Source organism: Stenella coeruleoalba (assembly GCF_951394435.1).
Source record: "Stenella coeruleoalba genome assembly, chromosome: 13".
Taxonomy (NCBI): Eukaryota; Metazoa; Chordata; class Mammalia; order Artiodactyla; family Delphinidae; genus Stenella; species Stenella coeruleoalba.
Genome location: NC_137159.1, coordinates 22,747,190 through 22,770,773, shown reverse-complemented (window position 1 = coordinate 22,770,773; position 23,584 = coordinate 22,747,190).

Genomic DNA, 23,584 nt, shown 5'->3' with positions numbered 1-23,584 from the left:
ACTGATGAACATAGATGCAAAAATTCTCAACAAAATACTAGCAAACAGAATCCACCAACATATTAAAAAGACTGTACACCATGATCAAGTGGGATTTATCCCAGTAATGCAAGGAAGTTTTAATATGCACAAATCAATCACTGTGATACACCACATAAAAATATTGAAGAATAAAAATCATATGCTCATCTTAATAGATGCAGAAAAATATTCTGACAAAATTCAACACCCATGTATGATAAAAACTCTTCAGGCAGTGGTCATAGAGGGAGCCTACCTCAACATAATAAAGGCCATATACAACAAATCCACAACAAACATCATTCTCAATGGTGAAAAACTGAAAGCATTTCCTCTAAGATTAGGAACAAGATGAGGATGTCTGCTCTCACCACTATTATTGAACATAGCTTTGGAAGTCCTAGCCATGAAAATCAGAAAAGGAAAAGAATTAAAGGAATCCAAACTGGAAAAGAAGAAGTAGAACTGTCACTGTTTGCGGATGCCATGATTCTATACATAGAAAATCCTAAAGATGCCAGCAGCAAAATAACAGAGCTTATTAATGAATTTAGTAAAGATTCAGGATACAAAATTAATGCACAGAAATCTCTTGCATGCCTATACACTAACAATGAAAGATCAGAATGAGAAATCAAGAAAAAATCCAGTTTACCATCGAAATAGAAAGAATAAAATACCCAAGAATAAACCTACCTAAGGAGACAAAAGACCTGTGTTCTCTAAGCCTATAAAAATATAAAACTGATGAAAGAAATTAGAGGTGACACAAACACATGGAGAGATATATCATATTCTTGGATTGGAAGAATCTATATTGTGAAAATGACCATACTACCCAAAGCAATCTATAGATTCAATGCAATCCCTATCCAATTAGCAATGGCATTTTTCACTGAACTAGAATGATAAATTGTACAATTTGTATGGAAACACAAAAGATCCCAAATAGCAAAAGCAATCTTGAGACAGAAGAATGGAGCTGGAGGAATCAGTATGGTACTGGCACAAAATTGAAACATAGATCAATGGAAAAGGATAGAAAGTTCAGAGATAAACTCAAACACCTATGGTCACCTAATCTGTGATAAAGGAGGCAATAAGTTAAAATGGAGAAAAGACAGTTTCTTCAATAAGTGGTGCTGGGAAAACTGGACAGCTACAGGTAAAAGAATGAAATTAGAACACTCCCTCACACCATACATAAAAATAAACTCAAAATGGATTAAAGACCTAAATGTAAGGCTGGACACTATAAAACTCTTAGAGGTAAAAATAAGCAGAACACTCTTTGACATAATCCCAGTAAGATATTTTTGCATCCACCTCCTAGAGTAATGAAAATAAAACACAAATAAACAAATGAGATCTTAGTAAACTTAAAAGCTTTTGCACAAAAATGGAAACCATAAACAAAAAGAAAACTGTCAGAATGTGAGAAAATATTTGCAAATGAAGCAATAAACAAGGGATTAATTTCCAAAATATAGAAACAGCTCATGCAGCTCACTATCAAAAAACAAAGAACCCAATCAAAAAATGGGCAGAAGATCTACAATAAATAGACATTTCTTCAAAGAAGATATACAGATGGCCAAAAAGCACATGAAAATATGCTCAAAATCACGAATTTTAGAGAAATGCAAATCAAAATTATAATGGGGTATCACCTCACACCTGTCAGAATGGCCATCATCAAAGTATCTACAAACAATAAACACTAGGGAGGGTGTGGAGGAAAGGGAACCCTCCTACACTGTTGGTGGGAATGTACATTGGTACAGCCACTATGGAAAACAGTATGGAGGTTCCTTAAAAAACTAAAGTAGAACTACCAAATGACCCAGGAATCCCACTACTGGCATATATCTGAAGAAAAACATATTTCAAAAAGGATAAGCATCCAATGTTCATTGCAGCACTATTTACAATAGCCAGAACATTGAAGCAGCATAAATGTCCCTCAATGGAGGAATGGATAAAGTTGTGGTACATATATACAATGGAATATTACTCAGGTATAAAAAGAAAACAAAATAATGCCATTTGCAGCAACATGAATAGATTTACACATTGTCATACTGAGTGAAGTAGGACACAGAAAGAAAAATATCATATATATCCTTTATATGTGGAATCTAAAAAAAAAAAAAAAAAAAAAAGGTACAAGTAGATTTATTTACCAAACAGAAGTAGAATCACAGATGTAGAAACAAACTTGTGGTTACCAGAGGGTAAGGGCAGGGCAAGGATAAATTGGGAGACAGGGATTGACACATGCACACTACTATATATAAAATAGGTAGCTAATAAGAACCTACTGTATAGCACAGGGAACTCTCCTCAAAACACTGTATGGCCTAATGGGAAAAAAAAATCTTAAAAAAGAGTGGATATATATATATGTGTATAACTGGTTCACTTCGCTGTACAACTGAAACTAATACAACATTGTAAATCAACGATACACCAATAAAAATGTAAAGAAAACAAAGTAAAATGAAAAAATTGGAGAATATAAAAATATAAGGGGAGGAGCTTCAAGATGGTGGAAGAGTAAGACAAGAAGATCACCTTCCTCCCCACAGATACATCAGAAATACACCTACATGTGGAACAACTCCTACAGACATTTACTGAACACTGGCAGAAGACTTCCGACCTCCCAAAAGGCAAGAAACTCCCCCACGTACCTGGGTAGAACAGAATAAAAAAGAAAAAAAACAGAGGCAAAGGAATAAGTACAGGACCAGCAAAAGTGGGAGGGAGCTGTGAAGGAGGAAAGGTTTCCACACACTAGAAGCCCCTTCAGGGGCAGAGACTGCGGGTGGAGGAGGGGGAAAGCTTCGGAGCCATGGAGGACGGCACAGCCACAGGGGTGCGGAGGACAAAGTGGAGATTCCTGCACAGAGGATCGGTTCCGACCAGCACTCACCAGCCCGAGATGTTTGTCTGCTCACCCACCAGAATGGGTGGGGGCTGGAAGCTGAGGCTCGGGATTTGGAGGTCAGATCCCAGGGAGAGGACTGGGGTTGGCCGTCTGAATACAGCCTGAAGGGGGCTAGTGAACCACAGCTAGCTGGGAGGGAGTCCTGGAAAATGTATGGAACTGCCAAAGAGGCAAGAGACTTTTTCTTGCCTCTTTGTTTCCTGGTGTGCAAGGAGAGGGGATTAAGAGCACTGGTTAAAGGAGCTCCAGAGATGGGCGCAAGCCGCAGCTATCAGCGTGGACCCCAGAGACAGGCATGAGATGCTAAGGTTGCTGCTGCCACCACCAAGAAGCCTGTGTGCAAGGCCAGGTTATGATCCAAATCTCCCCTCCCAGGAGCCTGTGCAGCCCGCCACTGCCAGGGTCTGTAATCCAGGGACAACTTCCCCAGAAGAACACATGGCATGCCTCAGGCTGGTGCAACTTCATGTTGGCCTCTGCTGCCACAGGCTCACCCCACACTCCGTACCCCTCCCTCTCCCCAGTATCAGTGAGCAAGAACCCTCGAATCAGCAGCTCCATTAAGCCCGTCCTGTCTGAGCAAAGAACAGACGCCCTAAGGTGACCTACACGCAGAGGCGGGGTCAAATTCAAAGCTGAATCCCAGGAGCTGTGCAAACAATAGAGAAAGGGAAATCTCCCAGCAGCCTCAGGAGCAGTGTATTAAATCTCCAAAATCAACTTGATGTTCCCTGTATCTGTGGAATACCTGAATAGACAACAAATCATCCCAAATTGAGGAGGTGTACTTTGGGAGCAACAATATATATATATATTTTTCCCTTTTTCTCTATTTGCGAGTGTGTATGTATATGCTTCTGTGTCTGATTTTCTCAGTATAGCTTTGCTTTTACTATTTGTCCTAGGGTGTTCTCTGTCCATTTTTTTTTTAATCACTTAAAATTTTTGTTTTCTTCAAAATTATTTTTTTATTTTATTTTAATAACTTTATTTTATTTTACTTTATTTTATTTTAAATTCTTCTTTCTTTCTTTTTTTTCTCCCTTTTATTCTGAGCCGTGTGGAGGACAGGCTCTTGGTGCTCCAGCCAGGCATCAGTGCTGGGCCACTGGGGTGGGAGAGCCAAGTTCAGGACACTGGTCCACAAGAGACCTCCCAGCTACACATAATATCAAACGGCAAAAAAAATTCTCAGAGATCTCCATCTCAATGCCAAAACCCAGCTCCACTAAAAGACCAGCAAGTTACAGTGCTGGACAACACATGCCAAACAACTGGCAAGACAGGAACACAACCACATCCGTTAGCAGATAGGCTGCCTAAAATCATATTAAGGCCACAGACACCCAAAAACACACCCCAAGATGTGGACCTGCCCACCAAAAAGACAAGATCCAGCCTCATCCACCAGAGCACAGACACTAGTCCCCTCCACCAGGAAGCCTACACAGCTCACTGAACCAAACTTAGCCACTGGGGACAGACACCAAAAACAACGGAAACTACGAACCTGCAGCCTGCAAAAAGGAGACCCCAAACACAGTAAGTTAGCCAAATGAGAAGACAGAGAAACACACAGCAGATGAAGGAGAAAGGCAAAAACCCACCAGGCCTAACAAATGAAGAGGAAATAGGCAGTCTACATGAAAAATAATTCAAAATAATGATAGTAAAGATGATCCAAAAATCTTGGAAATAGAACAGAGAAAATACAAGAAACGTTTAACAAGGTCCTAGAAGAACTAAAGAGAAAACAGTGATGAACAACACAGTAAATTAAATTAAAAATACACTAGAAGGGATCAATAGCAGAATAACTGAGACAGAAGAACAGATAAGTGACCTGGAAGACAAAATAGTGGAAACAACTACTGCAGAGCAGAATAAAGAAAAAGATTGAAAAGAATTGAGGACCGTCTCAGAGACCTCTGGGACAACATAAAATGCACCACATGCAAATTATAGGGGTCCCTGAAGAAGAAGAGAAAGGGACTGAGAAAATATTTGAAGGGATTATAGTTGAAAACTTCCCTAATATGGGAAAGGAAATAGTTAATCAAGTCCAGGAAGAACACAGAGTCCCATACAGGATAAATCCAAGGAGAAACACACCAATACACATATTAATCAAACTATCAAAAATTAAATACAAAGAACAAACATTAAAAGCAGCAAGAGAAAAATAACAAACAAGGGAATCCCCATAAGGTTAACAGCTGATCTTTCAGCAGAAACTCTGCAAGCCAGAAGGGACTGGAAGGACATATTTAAAGTGATGAAGGAGAAAAACCTGCAACCAAGATTACTCTACACAACAAGGATCTCAGTCAGATTTCATGGAGAAAATAAAACCTTTACAGACAAGCAAAAGCTGAGAGAGTTCAGCACCACCAAACCAGCTTTTCAACAAATGCTAAAGGAACTTCCCTAGGCAGGAAACACAAGAGAAGGAAAAGACCTACAATAATAAATGCAAAACAATTAAGAAAATGGGAATAGGAACATACATATTGATAATTACCTTAAATGTAAATGGACTAAATGCTCCAACCAAAAGACACAGATTGGCTGAATGGATATGAAAACAATACCCATATATATGCTGTCAACAAAAGACCCACTTCAGACCTAGGGACACATACAGACTGACAGTGAGGGGATAGAAAAAGATATTCCATGCAAACGGAAATCAAAAGAAAGTTGAAGTAGCAATTCTCATATCAGGCAAAATAGACTTTAAAACAAAGACTGTTACAAGAAATAAAAAAGGACACAACACAATTATCAAGGGATCAATCCAAGAAGAAGATATAACAATTGTAAATATTTACGCACCCAACATAGAAGCACCTCAATACATAAGGCAAATGCCAACAGCCATAAATGGAGAAATCGACAGTAACACAGTCATAGTAGGGGACTTTAACACTTTCACCAATGGACAGATCATCCAAAATGAAAATAAATAAGGAAACACAAGCTTTAAATGACACATTAAACAAGATGGACTTAATTGATATTTATAGGACACTCCATTCAAAAACAACAGAATACACATTTTATAGAACATTCCATCACAAAGCAGCAGAATACACTTTCTTCTCAAGTGCACATGGAACATTCTCCAGGATAGATCATATCTTGGGTCACAAATCAAGCCTGGGTAAATTTAAGAAAATTGAAATTGTATTAAGTATCTTTTCTGACCACAATGCTATGAGACTAGACATCAATTACAGGAAAAAATCTGTAAGAAATACAAGCAGATGGAGGCTATACAGCACACTATTTAATAACCAAGAGATCACTGAAGAAGTCAAAAAATACCTAGAAACAAATGACAATGAAAATATGGTGACCCAGAACCTATGGGATGCATCAAAAACAGTTCTAAGAGGGAAATTTGTAGCAATACAATCTTACCTTAAGAAAAAAGAAACATCTGAAATAAACAACCTAACCTTACACCTAAAGCAGTTAGAGAAAGAAGAACAAAAAAACTGCAAAGTTAGCAGAAGGAAAGAAATCATAAAGATCAGATCAGAAGTAAATGAAAAATAAATGAAGGAAAGGATAGCAAAGATCAATAAAACTAAAAGCTGGTTCTTTGAGAAGTTAAACAAAATTCATAAACCATTAGCCAGACTCATGAAGAAAAAAAGGTAGAAGACCCAAATCAATAGAATTAGAAATGAAAAAGGAGAAGTAACAACTGACAATGCAGAAATACAAAGGATCATGGGAGATTACTACAAGCAACTCTATGCTGATAAAATGGACAACCTGGAGGAAATTGACAAATTCTTAGAAATGCACAACCTTCCGAGATTGAACCAGTAAGAAACAGAAAATATAAACAGACCAGTCACAAGCACTGAAATTGAAACTGTGAATAAAATTCGTGCAACAAACAAAAGCCCAGGACCAAATGGCTTCACAGGTGAATTCTTTCAAACATTTAGAGAAGAGCTAACACTTATCCTTCTCAAACTCTTCCAAAATATGGCAGAGGGAAGAACACTCCCAAACTCGTTCTACGAAGCCACCATCACCCTGATACCAAAACCAGACAAAGATATCACAAAGAAAGAAAACTTCAGGCCAATATCACTGATGAATATTGATACAAAAATCCTCAACAAAATACTAGCAAATAGAATCCAACAGCACATTAAAAGGATCATACACTATGATCAAGTGAGGTTTATCCCAGGAATGCAAGGATTCTTCAATATATGAAAATCAATTAACGTGGTACACCATATTAACAAATTGAAGGAGAAAAACCATATGATCATCTGAATAGATGCAGAGAAACTTTCAATCAAATTCAACACCGATTTATGATAAAAAACCTCCAGAAAGTCAGGGGAACTCTCCTCAGTATAATAAAGGCCATATATGACAAACCCACAGCCAACATCACCCTCAATGGTGAAAATCTGAAACCAATTCCATGAAGATCAGGAACAAGGCAAGGTTACCCACTCTCACCACTATTATTCAACATAGTTTTGGAAGTTGTAGCCACAGCAGTCAGAAAAGAAAAAAGCAAGAAAAAGAATCCAAATTAGAAAAGACTTAAAGTTGTCACTTTTTGCAGATGACATGATGCTATACATAGACAATCCTAAAGATGCTATCAGAAAACTACTAGAGCTAATCAATGAATTTGGTAAAGTAGCAGGATACAAAATGAATGAACAGAAATCTCTTGCATTCCTATACACTACAGATGAAAAATCTGAAAGACAATTTAGAAAACACTCTCATTTACCATTGCAACAAAAAGAATAAAATATCTAGGAATAAACCTACATAAGGGAACTAAAGACTGTATGCAAAATATTATAAGACACTGATGAAAGAAATTAAAGATGATACACGTAGATGAAGAGATATACCATGTTCTAGGATTGGAAGAGTCAACATTGTGAAAATGACTCTACTCTCCAAAGCAAGCTACAGACTCAATGCAATCCCTATCAAACTACCACTGACATTTTTCAGATAACTAGAACAAAAAATTTCACAATTTGTATGGAAACGCAAAAGTCCCCAAATAACCAAAGCAATCTTGAGAAAGAAAAACAGAGCTGGAGGAATCAGGCTCCCTGACTTCATACTACATTCATACTATAGTACAAAGCTACAGTAATCAAGACAGTATGGTACCGGCACAGAAACATAAATATAGATCAATGGAATAGGATAGAAAGCCCAGAGATAAACCCATGCACATATGTTCACTTTATCTTTGATAAAGGTGGCAAGAATGTGCAGTGGAGAAAAGACAGCCTCTTCAATAAGTGTTGCTGGGAAAACTGAACAGCTACATGTAAAAGAATGAAATTAGAACACTCCCTAACACCATACACAAAAATAAACTCAAAATGGATTAAAGATCTAAATGTAAGGCCAGACAGCCTCTATCTCTTAGAGGAAAACATAGGCAGAACACTCTATGACATAAATCACAGCAAGATCCTTTTTGACCCACCTCCTACAGAAATGGAAATAAAAACAAAAATAAACAAATGGGACCTAATGAAACTTCAAAGCTTTTGCACAGCAAAGGAAACCGTAAACAAGACCAAAAGACAACCCTCAGAATGGGAGAAAATATTTGCAAATGAAGCAACTGACAAAAGATTAATCTCTAAAATTTACAAGCAGCTCATGCAGCTCAATATCAAGAAAACAAACAACCCAATAGAAAAATGGGCAGAAGATCTAAATAGACATTTCTTCAAAAAAGATATACAGATTGCCAACAGACACATTAAAGAATGCTCAACATCATTAATCATTAGAGAAATGCAAATCAAAACTACAATGAGATATCATCTTACACTGGGCAGAATGGCCATGATCAAAATATCTGCAAACAATAAATGCTGGAGAGGGTGTGGCCCTCTTGTACTGTTGATGGGAATGTAAATTGATACAACCACAATGGAAAACAGTATGGAGGTTCCTTAAAAAACCTAAAAATAGAACTACCATATGACCCACCAATCACACCACTGGGCATATACTCTGAGAAATCCATAATTCAAAAAGAGTCATGTACCAAAATGTTAATTGCAGCATGATTTACAATAGCCAGGACATGGAAGCAACCTTCAACAGGAAGTGTCCATCAACAGATGAATGGCTAAAGAAGATGTGGCACATATATACAATGGAATATTACTCAGCCATAAAAAGGGGCAAAACTGAGTTATGTAGTGAGATGGATGGACCTAGAGACTGTTATACAGAGTGAAGTAAGTCAGAAACAGTAAAACAAATACTGTATGCTAACACATATATATGGAGTCTAAAAAAACAAAACAAAACAAAATGTTCATGAAGAACATATGGGCAAGACGGGAATAATGATGCAGACCTACTAGGGAATGGACTTGAGGATATAGGGAGGGGCGAGGGTAAGCTGGGAGAAAGTGAGAGAGTGGCATAGACATATATACACTACCAAACGTAAAATAGATAGCTAGTGGGGAGCAGCTGCATAGCACAGGGAGATCAGCTCGGTGATTTGTGACCACTTAGAGGGGTGGGATAGGGAGGGTGGGAGGGAGGGAAAAGTAAGAGGGAAGACTTCTGGGGATTTATGTATATGTATAGCTGATTCACTTTGTTATAAAGCAGAAACTAACATACCATTGTAAAGCAATTTTACTCCAATAAAGATGTTAATATATATATATATAAAAGATATGAACAATTAATAAGAAAATTCTAAAAATTCCTAAAGGAAAGTGTGTAAAATATTACTATGATACATTTAAATATTATTAACATGTGAAGCATATCTAGTTTCACTCATTGTCAAAACTTTTAACTGCAGATTTTTCAATGATTAAAATATATTTTTTAATACGAGTGAAGTTGCAATGAAATGGCCAGTCTCAAATATATCTGGAGGAGTTTATATTGTCACAAACTTTCAGGAGTAATTTATGCTGAAGTAATAATGCTGAATCGATGCAAAGTTGTTAGTTATCATAATAATCTGCATTGTCAGGCTGTTCATAATTGTGTATTCACATTCTGTATAAATTAGAAAAGTTGATTAGATAATCTAGTAATTTAAACAATGGAATATTATATAATCATGTGACTAACTTCATAGGAAATTTGTAATGACATAGAAGTCTGTTCATAATATTTGTGCAATTAGAATTTCATAATTGTAACAAGTACTACATAAGTATGATATCACTTTAAAATTAATATATGCATATGAAATTTCTAGAAGAATATCCAACAAAAATATGTATCTCTAAATAGTGGAATACTATGTAATTATTATCAACTTTATTTTGTGTGTAATAACTGCATTTAGGAAATGAATAGTTATTAATGTGCCATTAAATACTGTTATATTTCATGAAATATATGAACTATATTGAATATGAATATATGAAATATAAAATACTTTTCCAAATTTTACCATTAAAATCTATCACAAATCAATTTACTAGCATGAATAAATATTGATTTCATAATTATTTTCACAGTGAGGTGACTTTTCCATTTAAATGATGGAAATAAAATCATTTTATTATCAAGTTTGGCAGTGCTAAAACATAGACCAATTTCAGACTTTCAAGTGGCCTTTCACAAACCGTGGGCCACACTGACTCCATTTTGGCAATAAAATGTATTACATGCTGACAAAATTTTGATGATATTCTGATGGATAACCTCCCATTAATAATCTTTCATAGAAGAATTTTCTCAAAGAATTAGGTTACTAAAGTAGTCATCTTCTACATCTTTCTATATAGTTTTTTCAGTGTAAACAACAGAGAAAAAATCAAAAGTTTATTAAGTTTTACTTTTCAGTCCATTTTTCTTCCCATTATCTATTACATGGATATGAAGATATAACTTTAATTTTTGTCCACACTTTTTATGGTGGTAAAACTAAGTTGAGACAGTCAAGAATTATATGCTAATTAAAAGAGACAGACATCCACTCACCAATGTATTTTTGAAACAGAATTGTTTCCTAGGTCTCATAATACTGTTTGCATACAATTACCTGCCAGATTTTTGTGTATTTTGTTTTTCTTATTTTTTGATTTTTTGCACCAGCTTACTCTAACCTTTAAGAAAAGTAATATTCATCCATTGATCAAGGTACATTTGAAGTTGGCCATTTAATAAAATGATAATTAATAATTCATTGACAGATTAATCATTTCATTGGAGTTACTTGTATATAATTTTCATCTTCACAATCTTCTATAGGTCAAATTAACCTAAACTTTTTAAAATCTTATATGATTTTCCTCTCTTTCAGCAATATTAATGATTAAAATAATAGTTAACATTTATTATTTACAGTTTGTCAGGTGTGGTTCTACAGGTTTTAAATGAATTAAGTTGATGTTCGTAATAACTCAAGAAGACAGGTGAGTTAGGGTGGGTTCTCCAGAAGCAGGGCCTGAGAAGATTTATGAGTATGTGATTTTTTGAAGCAGTGCTCTCTGAGTAACCAGTAAGGTCATGAGAAAAGCAGGAAAGAGAAAAGAGTTATACTTGTGCAAGAATGTAGATTCAGGAGAGGTCTAACTGAGACCCTCATCTCAAGGGGAGTTCTGGATGGTAAATTACTCCAAAGACTCTATTCCACTTTGAGTGAAAGAAGAGCTTTGGTTTCTCTCTAATTGCCTATGACCCCAGTGGAGGGAGTTTTAAGGTAGAAGACATGGGGGCGGGGGCAGTTATAATGCCCAAGCAACTCATGCTAGGTAAGCTCAATTTCATGAGGATATTCCTTAAGAATACAACTGTATACCATTTAGGAAAGTACCTAGCACCCCAGCAATAGGAGATAGGCACAACTACAAAACTGAATAATGCACTCCAGGAGATCTAGGCAGGGCACCACAGACAACTGACGCTATTATTTCACACCTTTCAGAACTTAGGACACAGGGGTCCAATAAAAACATGTGATTTACCCAACAGCACACAAGTAGGAAATTAGAATTCTATGCAAGTCTTGTCAGTCTGGTTGTGGAGCCAGAATTCTTACCTCCATATATTAAATTGACTCAGATTTTCAAGTTAGCAATGTATTTGTAGAGATTTTTAAAAGCCTGTTTGGGTAATTACTTAAAAATTCATATACAGTCTACGGCATTAAATGAAACCAAAAGTACTAAAGATTTTAGAAAACACATAGGAAAGTTTTCTTAATAACACAGGGCATTATTTTTAAGAAAATCAACTTTAACTTCTAGCATAACTGCTCCGCATTTCTTTCCACACAGAGGTTCCTTTATTTAAAAGTTTGTTTTACCTTCTCAAGGTATTTCATATTTTATTATTTGAGTAATTTTTCAGAAATATCAGAATTAATCTATTTAGTCAGAATTTTCCCATTCCAAAACCAAGAGTTTGCCCAGAAAACTTGTTTAATAAGGAATCCAAAATCAATAGTAATTAAAGACACATGCAAGATTTAAAAGTTATCATTGTAGGAAATATGCAATGCGAAATAAGCACTTTAAGTTGAGTGATATGTGGTCCTGCCAACAGCAAATAGGATGTGACATGATGCAGACCCAGATATTCCACTCACTACAGTAATAAACATTCAAGAATGTAATATGAGCACACAGTTATGAGTTTTAATAAGGATATGCTACAGCTAAATTTGGAAATACTTTGGGGGGTAATGGACCTACATAATTTAAAGATCGGCAGTATACTGCAGGCGGTAAAATTCAATTACACTGACTATAAGATGTATTCAGACATGCTCCCATGAAGCATACTATTCCCAGCATCATTTTGCTGATAACGTTTCCTACAGTTATGGCTGACGACACTTGTATTTTGATCATTTAACGTATGAACAGAATAGAGAAATTGAATTATTGGTTTGGGATCAGGAAAAAAAAATCTTAAAGTTTCTCACAGTGATAAATCCTATTTTCTGAAAAGCATATGTGAACTTTGTAAAAGCAGCTACATAGTTTAAGAAAAAGGGATATTTGTTAATCAGGGTCCCAAGTTTATTAGGAAATGAAAACCATATCAGTGGGAGAAATAATGTTTATGGTAGGAAGCTGGAAGAAAAACATGAAGACAGAGAAGGCTAGTTAGCACATCATTCTGAAAGTGATAAGATACTCGATTCAACTATTCATTTTCAAGGTCATCAGATGTATTCAAGAAGGAGGGAAAAATTATGTCAAGTATTTTCTCTAAGGAATATATAGCAACTTAGTGGAATTTTTATTTCATTACTTCAATGTGTCTAAAATATCTATATTATGTTTCTTAGAAAGGGTCATTGTTTGCTATATGATGGTTTTAAAGTCCAATATTACAAAATGCTAGTATAACATATCTTTTACAAACACAGTAATTTATTTAAGAATACTTCTGCAAGGAAAAGAAAATTCAAAATTACATGGAAACTGTTGATCTGAATGAAATGTTCATATCCTTAACTGACAGATTACTAGATACTAGGAAAATAATATATGGCATTATGTTTAGCAAATTTACAGGCCATAAAAGGAAAGCATACATTAACGCTATTTATATCATACATAGCAGGCTACTGAAAAGTTACATATTAAGTTGAACTATGCACTTTATTTTGTCAGCAAACACAATCCAAGTGAATGTAAATATTTTTCTCTTGTGCACCATTGTCTATATGCTATTTTTTAAATTTAGTCTTTACTTAGAAAATACAGCAAAATGTTAATCTTACATTTTTCTTCATTATATCCCCCATCTCAATTCACTAAATGATAGTCATATAAATAATATTTTTGTTAGAATCATCTTCTTAGTAGTAGTGACATCTGTCATAGGGAATGGTGGAAAAGCCAAAGATAAGGCTTTCATAATCTTGGAAAATGTACTGAACTATTTTCTTTATTTATTAGTATAATTACATTTTAAATACATATTTTCTAGATACCTTCAAGACAATGATGAAGTTAAAAAGTAAACAAAAAGATCAAGTAAGGAGACTTTCCCTTAGTAACTTAACTGCTCTTTGGGAAGCCTGCTTCATTATATTCTCATCTCTTGGATTTTTAAAAATATGTATTTTTTTAAGCTTTAAGAAACTTTATTTTGAGAGCAGTTTTAGGTTTACAGTAAAATTGTGCAGAAAATTCTGAAAATGCCCGCAATCTCACACCCCAGCACAGAGTTTCCCTTATTATTAGCATCTTGAATTAGTGTGACACATGTTTTGCAATTGATGAACCATAACTGATGTATTATTATTAACTAAAATCCATGTTTACATTAGGGTTCACTCTTTAGTTGGTGAAATTCTATGGATTTTGACAAAATGTATAATGTCATGCAATCACCATAGTAATACAATAGAGAATACTTACACTATCCTAAAATTCCCCTATCCTCCACAAATACATCCCTCCCTTCCTCCATCTCTTCAAATACCTGGCAGGCAACTAATGATATTTTTATTGTCCTGTATTTTTCCCTTTTTCAGAATGTTATATAGTTGGAATCATACAACTATATGATACAACTATTCCAAAAGTTTGGAATCAGCCTTTTCAGATTGGCTCCTTCATCAGTTTGCATTTAAAGTCCCTCTGTGTCACGTGTTTGTGTGTGTGTGTGTGTGTGCATTTTTTAATTAACAGTGATGAAGCAGAAAATACAAATTAGATTCCTGAATAAGAAATTAATGAGTTACATTAAAATTAAAAAAAAAATTAAACAACAAATTTTAAAGCCTATGTTCTAGTTACTTTACTCAGGTTTTTCCCTCAGATTTATTGAGGTATATTTGACAAATAAAACTGACATACAGGGCTTCCCTGGTGGCACAGTGGTTGAGAGTCCACCTGCCAATGCAGGAGACACGGGTTCGTGCCCCAGTCCAGGAAGATCCCACATGCTGCGGAGCGGCTGAGCCCGTGAGCCATGGCCACTGAGCCTGCGCATCCGGAGCCTGTGCTCCACAACGGGAGAGGACACAGCAGTCAGAGGCCTGCATACCGCAAAAAAAACCCAAAAAAACCAAAAAACAAACAACAAAAAGGCATACATTTAAGGTACAAAATATGATGGTTTTATATATGTATCCATTGTGAAATGATTACCATAATCAAGCTAATTAAAATATTTTCATCTCATATTTGTTATAATTTGTGTGTGGTGAGAACACTTAAGATTTACTCTCTTAGCAAATTTCAAGTATATAATACAATATTATTAACTATATTTACAACCTTATTCATCTTGTAACTGAAATTTGTACGCTTTGACCATCATCTCTCCATTTTCCCTACCCCACAGCCTCTGGCAATCACCTTTCTATTCTCTGCTTCTGCGAGTTCATTTTTTTTTTTTAGATTCAACATAAATGAGAATACAATATTTGTCTTTCTGTGTTTGGCTTATTTCACTTAGAATAAGGTCCTCCTGCTTTACCCATGTTCTCACAAATGAAAGGATTCCCTTCTGTTTTTATGGCTGAATAATGTTCTTGGGTTTGTGTGTGTATGTGTGTTTATATAACATTTTCTTGATCCATTCATTCATTAACAGACACTTAGGCTGTTTCCATATCTTGGCTATTGTGAATATAAAGCTGCAGTGAACATGGGAGTATAGATATGTTTTTGAGATACTGATTTGATTTATTTTGTATATATACTCAGAAGAAGTGGGATTGCTGAATCACATGGTAGTTGGGACCTGATCCCAACAAGTCTGGTAAAAATTATTTTTAAAACATTTTAAAATCTGTAGATGATTCCAATGACATAACATAAATGAAAACAATTTATTCAAGAAAATCTACTAAAATCCAATTAAAACTATGACAGTATGTGGTATTTGAACTTTTTCCTCCACACCATTTCTAGCTCAATGAGATGGAAATCCCACCATAGACTAGTTTAGCCAAGAACACAGGACTCTCTCTGCCCCCAGAACCCAGTTGAAGGGCAGAAGCAAGTATGTCCCTAGAGAGGCAGTGTTTCAGCATTTCCCATCTTCTCTCCACCTACTTGTTGCTGAGGTTAAGCTTCAGGTTAATGTGCCCAAAATCCAAGGTACCCCTGTTTGTGCAAAGCCACTACTCATGGGACAGAGGTCCAACCTTGTGTGTAACATTGCTCAGAATAATATAGCCCCACATATCCTTGCCCCAGCTCATAAGTCAGCAGTTCTTGTATAGGAGCGGCAACAAAGAAGACTTGAGCCTGCTTTCCCACTCTACCAAAAGCTTAGGTCCTAAAGCAAAGGTATCATTTAGAGATAAGTATGTCATTGGCTCCATGCCCAGCTTCAGAACAGTGGTTCATAGATTTTATCTTGTGAGAGAAGCAAGCTATTAAACAGATAGCTCCCAATCTCTTCCCAAAAGAACTGATTTCATTTCCAACAGAGTGTGGAAAAATTCAAGCCTAAGGGCACTTTCAAAAACAGCAGAGGCTGTTGAGACAAATTATTGGGAAGAGATTGGTGGATTCTTTGGATGCATATGCTAAATTGTAGCCTGGCTAGTTTTTCCTTAGTGACTCTAAGGGAAGGAGAGAACTAAGAAAAACCTGCTTGTAGTCAAAATAACTCTCAACACTAATCTCAGAACTACCACTTCAAAGGAGACCAAATTTCACTGGTTAAGTCTGTGGAACACTTTATACTCCAGGGCTTTGTTAAAACCAATAGATCATTCAGCTCACAACAGTAAAGCTAAATATTGATTGTATTCATAGGCAATGATAGTCAAAGAGAATCCTGACAGAATCCTGACAAAAGCACTGTCATCCCAGACTGACTGTGGAAATACCTCAAACTGCGCCCTCTGAAGAACAATTGTGTAAGATGGGGAAATAGACTCCACTAAGATTATCCAGTCAGTCAGTACACAAACAAGCAAAAAAAAAAAAAAGGGAAAACAAGACCTGAGAGATATGTATTGCACATTTGCTGCAATATAAGATTAAAATATCCATTTTCCAAAAAGTAAAATTACCAAACATGCAAAGAAACAAGAAAGTATGACCCAAGCACTGGAAACTTCCTATGAGAGTAACCAGATGTTGGATAATAGAAAAAACTCTTTGAAGCAGTCATTTTAAGTTAAGGAACTAACAAACCATGAATAAAGAAATAAAGCAAGTTTTGATGACAATGTTGTATCAAATAGAAAATATAAATAAAGAGATAGAACTTATAAAATTAAATGGAAATTATGAAGTTGAAAAGTATAACAAATGGAAACTTAAAGAGGAGCTCAGTGGTAGACTTGAAATGACAAAAGAAAGGATTGATGAACTTGGAGACATATCAATAGAAATGATGCAATCCTTAAAACAGAAAGAGAGGACTTCCCTGGTGGTGCAGTGGTTGAGAGTCTGCCTGCTGATGCAGGGGACACAGGTTCATGTCCTGGTCTGGGAAGATTCCACATGATGTGAGTGGCTGGGCCTGTGAGCCATGGCCACTGAGCCTGTGCTCCACAACGGGAGAGGCTGCAACAGTGAGAGGCCTGCATACCGCAAAAAAAAAAAAAAAAAAAAAAAGAAAGAAAGAGAAAATAATAAAATAAGATCAACAGAGTATCAGAAAAAGATGGAACAGTATTAAGCCCATTAACATATGCATAATGGGAATACCAGTTGGAGAGGAGAAGAAAAAGGAGTAGAAAAAAAAATCAATTAAATTATTACTAAAAGCTTCCTAAATTTATTGAAAAACAATAATCTACACACCCAGGAAGCTCAATAAATTCCAAGTAGGATAAATGGGAAAAGATTCACAAGTAGAGATATCATGGTAAAAATGCTGAAACAAAAGTTAAGAAAAATCTTAAAAGAAGAAGAAGAAAAAAAAAGGAATCATTATTTACAAGGGAATCACAATAAGATTAAAAGCTGACCTAGCAAAAACAAAAATGGAAGCCAGAAAGCAGTGGAATAACAGATTCAAAGTGCTCAAAGGGAAAAACAAAAAACAAAAAACAAAAAACCTGATAACAAAGAATCCAATAACCAGCAGAGCTCTTTCAAAAATGGTTAAAACTTAATGATACCAGAAAAACAAAAACTGAATTTGTCACTAGCAGACCTGCCTAATGATAAATATTAAAGGAAGTTCTTTAGGCTGAAACAAGTGGCCAGACAATAATTCAAATCCACATAAATAAACAAAGAAATCCTGTAATGGTAATGATGTGATTATAAAGGATAGTATATATAAATATTTTTCATCTTTCTTCTCTTAATTGATTTAAAGAGCAGTTGTATAAAACAATATTATATTATATATAAAACAGTAAAAAATACTGTGCCTCTAACATGTAGAAATGTAGTACGTTTTCTACTAAGGAGCAAAAATCAAGTTGATGGGAGCAAAGCTGTGCTAAGGAAATAATTACAAACTGTTACATGAATCATAAGAACAAATGAAGAGAGCCATAAAGTTAATATAATAAAAACTATAAACATAAACTTTCTTTTCTTCTTTTAGCTACAGTAAAGATCTAAACTTATATAGTGTGCTAGTTATAAAAATGTAATTTTGGGTTTGTAACATTTATAAATATAATATGTATAACAATGATAGAACAAAAAGGGGTTAACTGTAGGAGTGACATTTCTACATCTGACTGGAATTAAGTTAGTATAACTTGAGGCTGATTCTGATAACTTATGATGTACATGGTAAATCCTAGAGCAACCATTCAAGAAATAGCTACAAATGAAGAAAAAAAATTAAAGAAATTAAAACACTGCAGTATAAAATATTAAGTTAATGCAAGAGAAAACAATAAGGAGGAAATACAGGAACCAAAAAAAAAAAAAAGTGTGAGACATAGAAAACAAAAGGTAAAATGGCAGACATAATTCTAACAATATCAACAAAAACTTTAAATGAGAATGATTAAACAACGCAATAAAAAGGCAGAGACAGTCTGAATTTAAAAAAAAAGATGTGATTATATATTTTCTACAAATTTAGATCTATACATACAAGTAATTAAAACTAAAAGAATGGAAAAAAGATGTTTTAGTGTAAACAGCAAAAGCCTAAAAGACATCCAGAGTGAAAACATAGAAGGTAAACTATCTCTATTTTCAGACAACATGATCTTGCACATAAAAAGAAATATTAGAAAATACTTTGAGATGAATGGAAATGAAAACACCATAAACCAAATGTAATGGGATCAAGTTAAAACAGTATATAGCTGTTTATATCTATAGTATTAAGAAAAAATTAAGCTCTTATTCAAATCAATAACTAACCTTCCACTATAAGACACTGGAAAAAGAACAAGCTAAATTTAAGATAGGCAAAATAAATAAAAACATTAAAAAGGAAATCAAATAAACAGAAAAGAGTAAACCAGTAGAAAATATCAATGAAACCAAAGTGGGTCCTTTGAAAGATCAATGAAATAGGAAAACCTTTAGGTAGATTGACAATGAGAAAAGAAGGGAGAAGATCAAAATTGCTAGAATCTGAAGTGAATTAATTAGACAACTTCAATGAAATGGAAAATTTCCTAGTTATACCCAAATGACCAAAACCAACAAGAAACAGACAATCTGAATATACCAGTAACAAATAAAGAGATTGAGTTACTCATCAAAACCTACCTACCTATAAAGAAAAGCACTGCTCAATGGCTTCACCACTGATTTTTTCAAATACTTAAAAATTAATTGCAGTTATTCACAAACTCTTTCACAAAATAGAAGAGGAGGAAACAACTACCAACTCATTTTATGAGGCCAGTTTTACCTTGACACAAAAACCAGACAAAGACATTATGAAAAAAGCAAACTATACCAATATCTCACAAATATGGTTGCAAAATTCCCCAATGTAATAGTAGAAAACCAAATCCAGAAATGTATAAAGAGAATTATACACCATGACCAAATGGAATTTATCCCAGGAATGCAAGATTACTTTATCATCCAGAAGTCAATTGTGTAATATATCATGTCAGTAGAAGACAAAAACAAGACAAAACCAAAAAAACTCATGATCATCTCAATCAACACAGAAAAAAGCATTACACAAAATACATCAACAGACTAGAAATAGAAGGGAGCTTCCTTAAACTGAATAAAAGCATCTATGAAAAACTGAGAGCTAACATCATACTTAATGATGAATGACAAGATACTTTCCCCTTAAATCAGGAACAAGACATAGAGGTCTGCTCATGCCACTTCTGTTCAACATTGGAGTACAGGTTCCCAGAAAAATTAGACTGAAAAGAGAAATAAAAGGCATCCAGAGTGAAAAGATAGAAGGAAAACTATCTCTATTTTCAGACAACATGATCTCACACATAAAGAAAAAAAAAAACAAAAACAGATTCTAGAAATAAAACCATTTGTCTATAGTCAGCAAACTTTCAACGAGTGCCAATATGATTCAATGGGAAAGAACAGTCTTTCAGTAATGGTTCTGGGACAACTGGATAGTCACAAACAAAAGAATGAAGTTTGACCCTTACTTCATATCATATATGTAAGTTAACTCAAAATGGATCCACTAATTAAATATAAGAGCTAAAGTGATAAAACTCTTAGAAGAAAATATAGAAGCAAATCTTCACGACCTTGGATTTGGCAACGGATTCTTAGATATGACACCAATAGCCCAGGCAACAGCAATAACAAAATAGATATATTGCATTTCATCAAAATTAAAACTTTTGTGCTTCAAAGGACGCTGTCAAGAAAATACAAACAATCCACAGAATGTGAGAAAATATTTGGAAATCATATATCCGACAAAGGGACTTGTACCAAGAACTCAATTTTTTTTAATAGTCAAAACATCTGAATAGACAGTTCTTCAAGGGCAGTATGAAAATGACCAACAAGTATATAAAAAGATGCTCAACATCAATAGTCATTAGAAAATGCAAATCAAAACCACAGTGAAATATCACTATCATACCCACTAAGATGGCTAGATTTCAAGGTCAAAGAATAATAGTTGTTGACGAGGATGTGGAGAAAATTGAATTCTCCCACACTGGTAGTGGGAATGTAAAATAGTGCAACTGCTTTGAAAAACATAAAGTTTTTCAAATAAATAAACATAGAGCTACCATATGATCCAGCAATTTCACTTTTAGATATTTTTCCAAAATAAATCAAAATATGTATTCTCACAAAAACTTGTATGCAAATGTTTATAGCATGTATTATTAATTGTGCTAAAAGGTGAAAGGATAATCAAAATGTGGTATAAATACAGTGGATTATTATTCAGCCATAAAAAAGAATGAAGTACTATCACATACCATAAGACAAATGAATCTTGAAAAAATTATGCTAAGTGAAAGAAACCAGGCAGAAGACAGTCACAGAAGACCACTTACTCTATGATTTCACTTTATGATTCCATATATATTTCATTTATATGCAATCCCATTATAAGGATAGGGATTTATGTCTATAGTGACAGAAAGTAGATTATTGGGTGCTTAGAGCTGGGGGAGGAGTGGAGAGATGGGGGGTCATACCTAACTGACACAGGATTTGTTTTTGAAGTGATGAAATGTTCTAAAAGTGACTGTGGGAATGATGTCAAATATAATTGAATACACTAAAGCCCATTTTTGTGATAAGGGAATTATATCTTGATAAAGCGGTTTTAAAATTAATAGATTAAGAAAAAATAACATAGCACATCTTTGCAATTTGAAAATTTATGCTTGTATCTATATTCGGTAGGAGCACTAGAAAGAGACAAAATTAATTATAGTTGAGTTAGTAAACTAAACCATTAATGGAAATTACCATTAGCATTCATGAAAAGAGAATACTACTTGCAGACAGCAAAACTCAAAACTAAATAATGTCAGAAATCACCACAAATATTTATTAAGTGGAATTATTGTCCAGAATTATACCATGTAGTAAAAATTATAGAGTCGACGGCTAGATTACATTAGAGGTTTCCACTCTTAACACCAGGGTGATCCTGTTCAACTTGCTTTTCTAAGCTAGAATTCCTATTTTGGAAAGTTGACATATTTTAAACTGTAAAACACTACAGAAATGTGAAAGATGTCAATATATAGGATAGAGTTGAAGTTTAATCACTAGAATATATTTCAGCAAATATTCTTCCTGTACAATTATTAACTTCATTGCTCTTTTCTAAATCTCGCCACAGGGTTGCTTCATCTTTGAAATATTTGGTAACCATGCCAATCATTGTCCACATGCCCAAATTTCACACAAGCTCCTTTTGTTTTCCGTCTGAGTGGGAGAAGCATGCAACTAACATAGTACCTTGTGACATGCCTGAATTTCAAACAGATTATCTTCAGTAAAATAAACTTCACTATTATTTTTCTATTTACACTCTCATCATCATCCTCATGTCACCTTTTATAATATTATAGTTAAAATATTTGAGTGAAAATAATTTTCTTCTCTCATAATTTAATATAATTATAACAAACTCCCAGTATATAGTAATCCATAATATACCATAATTTATTCCATATAATTTCTTAAGAACTTGTTTCTTTTTCAAATCTCTACTATATATTTTATACTTATGTATTTTAATTATAAATTATATTAACATTTAAAGTATATTTTGATACCTTGATAAAATTAAATTACAGTAAAATGGTTTTACACAACTTCCACAAATTTAGAAAAAGTTTAACCCAAGGCCATGCATTCTTTGCAGTGCATGTATTATGTTGTGGAGCAAGGACCTTGAACAGATTTGTTATTAATTGGCTTTTCAAGCTTTATGATTGAAACTCAGAAATCTTTGATTTAACAAGGGTACATAAATTCAATAAGTAACAGTAATAAACTCTGTCTTTGACCTAAATCTGAGAGATTTTTTAAAAAGTTTAAACTAACAGAATACTCCTTTATAGTTCTTTTGAGTGACACATAGACTTCTTTACACAAAATTTTTACATTTATGTAATTTGATGTTAAAAGTATTTAAATTTTAACATGTATTAACTTTTATGATAAATATTCTAAACTATTATTTCATAAAAACTGCACAATTTCATCCAATAAAGTGGAACATATAATTTCAAGTAATTTCAAACAATTCTTCCTTCCCTGTCAAAAATGCAATTCTAAACTTTAGAGAAAAAACATATTTGTGTCTCATCTACTCATATTGTCTCTGGGACTGAAATAGCATGAAGATTAAAAAAAATAGTTCTTTCAATATTCAGATATGCTCTATCAGCAATTTTTAGGTATTGAGGAATTTATTTAGCTCATACCATTAATAATGTATTGACAAAATCTTCTTCAATTGCTTCCACCCTCAGAAAATATGGATTGGTCATTATCATTCCATGTTCCTGTTGGTTTTCCATTTCTTGGATCTGCTCTCAGATGATTTCACTAAATCATACACTAGCACTTTGCCCTCGGCAAAAATTCAGAAGCTAGACAGGCCCCTCATTTATAGATATATAAGAACTTATATTAATACATACTACAAAAACTTAAAATGTTTGTCAATATTCACTAAATCAATTTATCCTAACAATAATTCTGTGAAATTCTTATTAATTTATGGCATGATGAGTGACAGGGAGAGAAATTATATGAC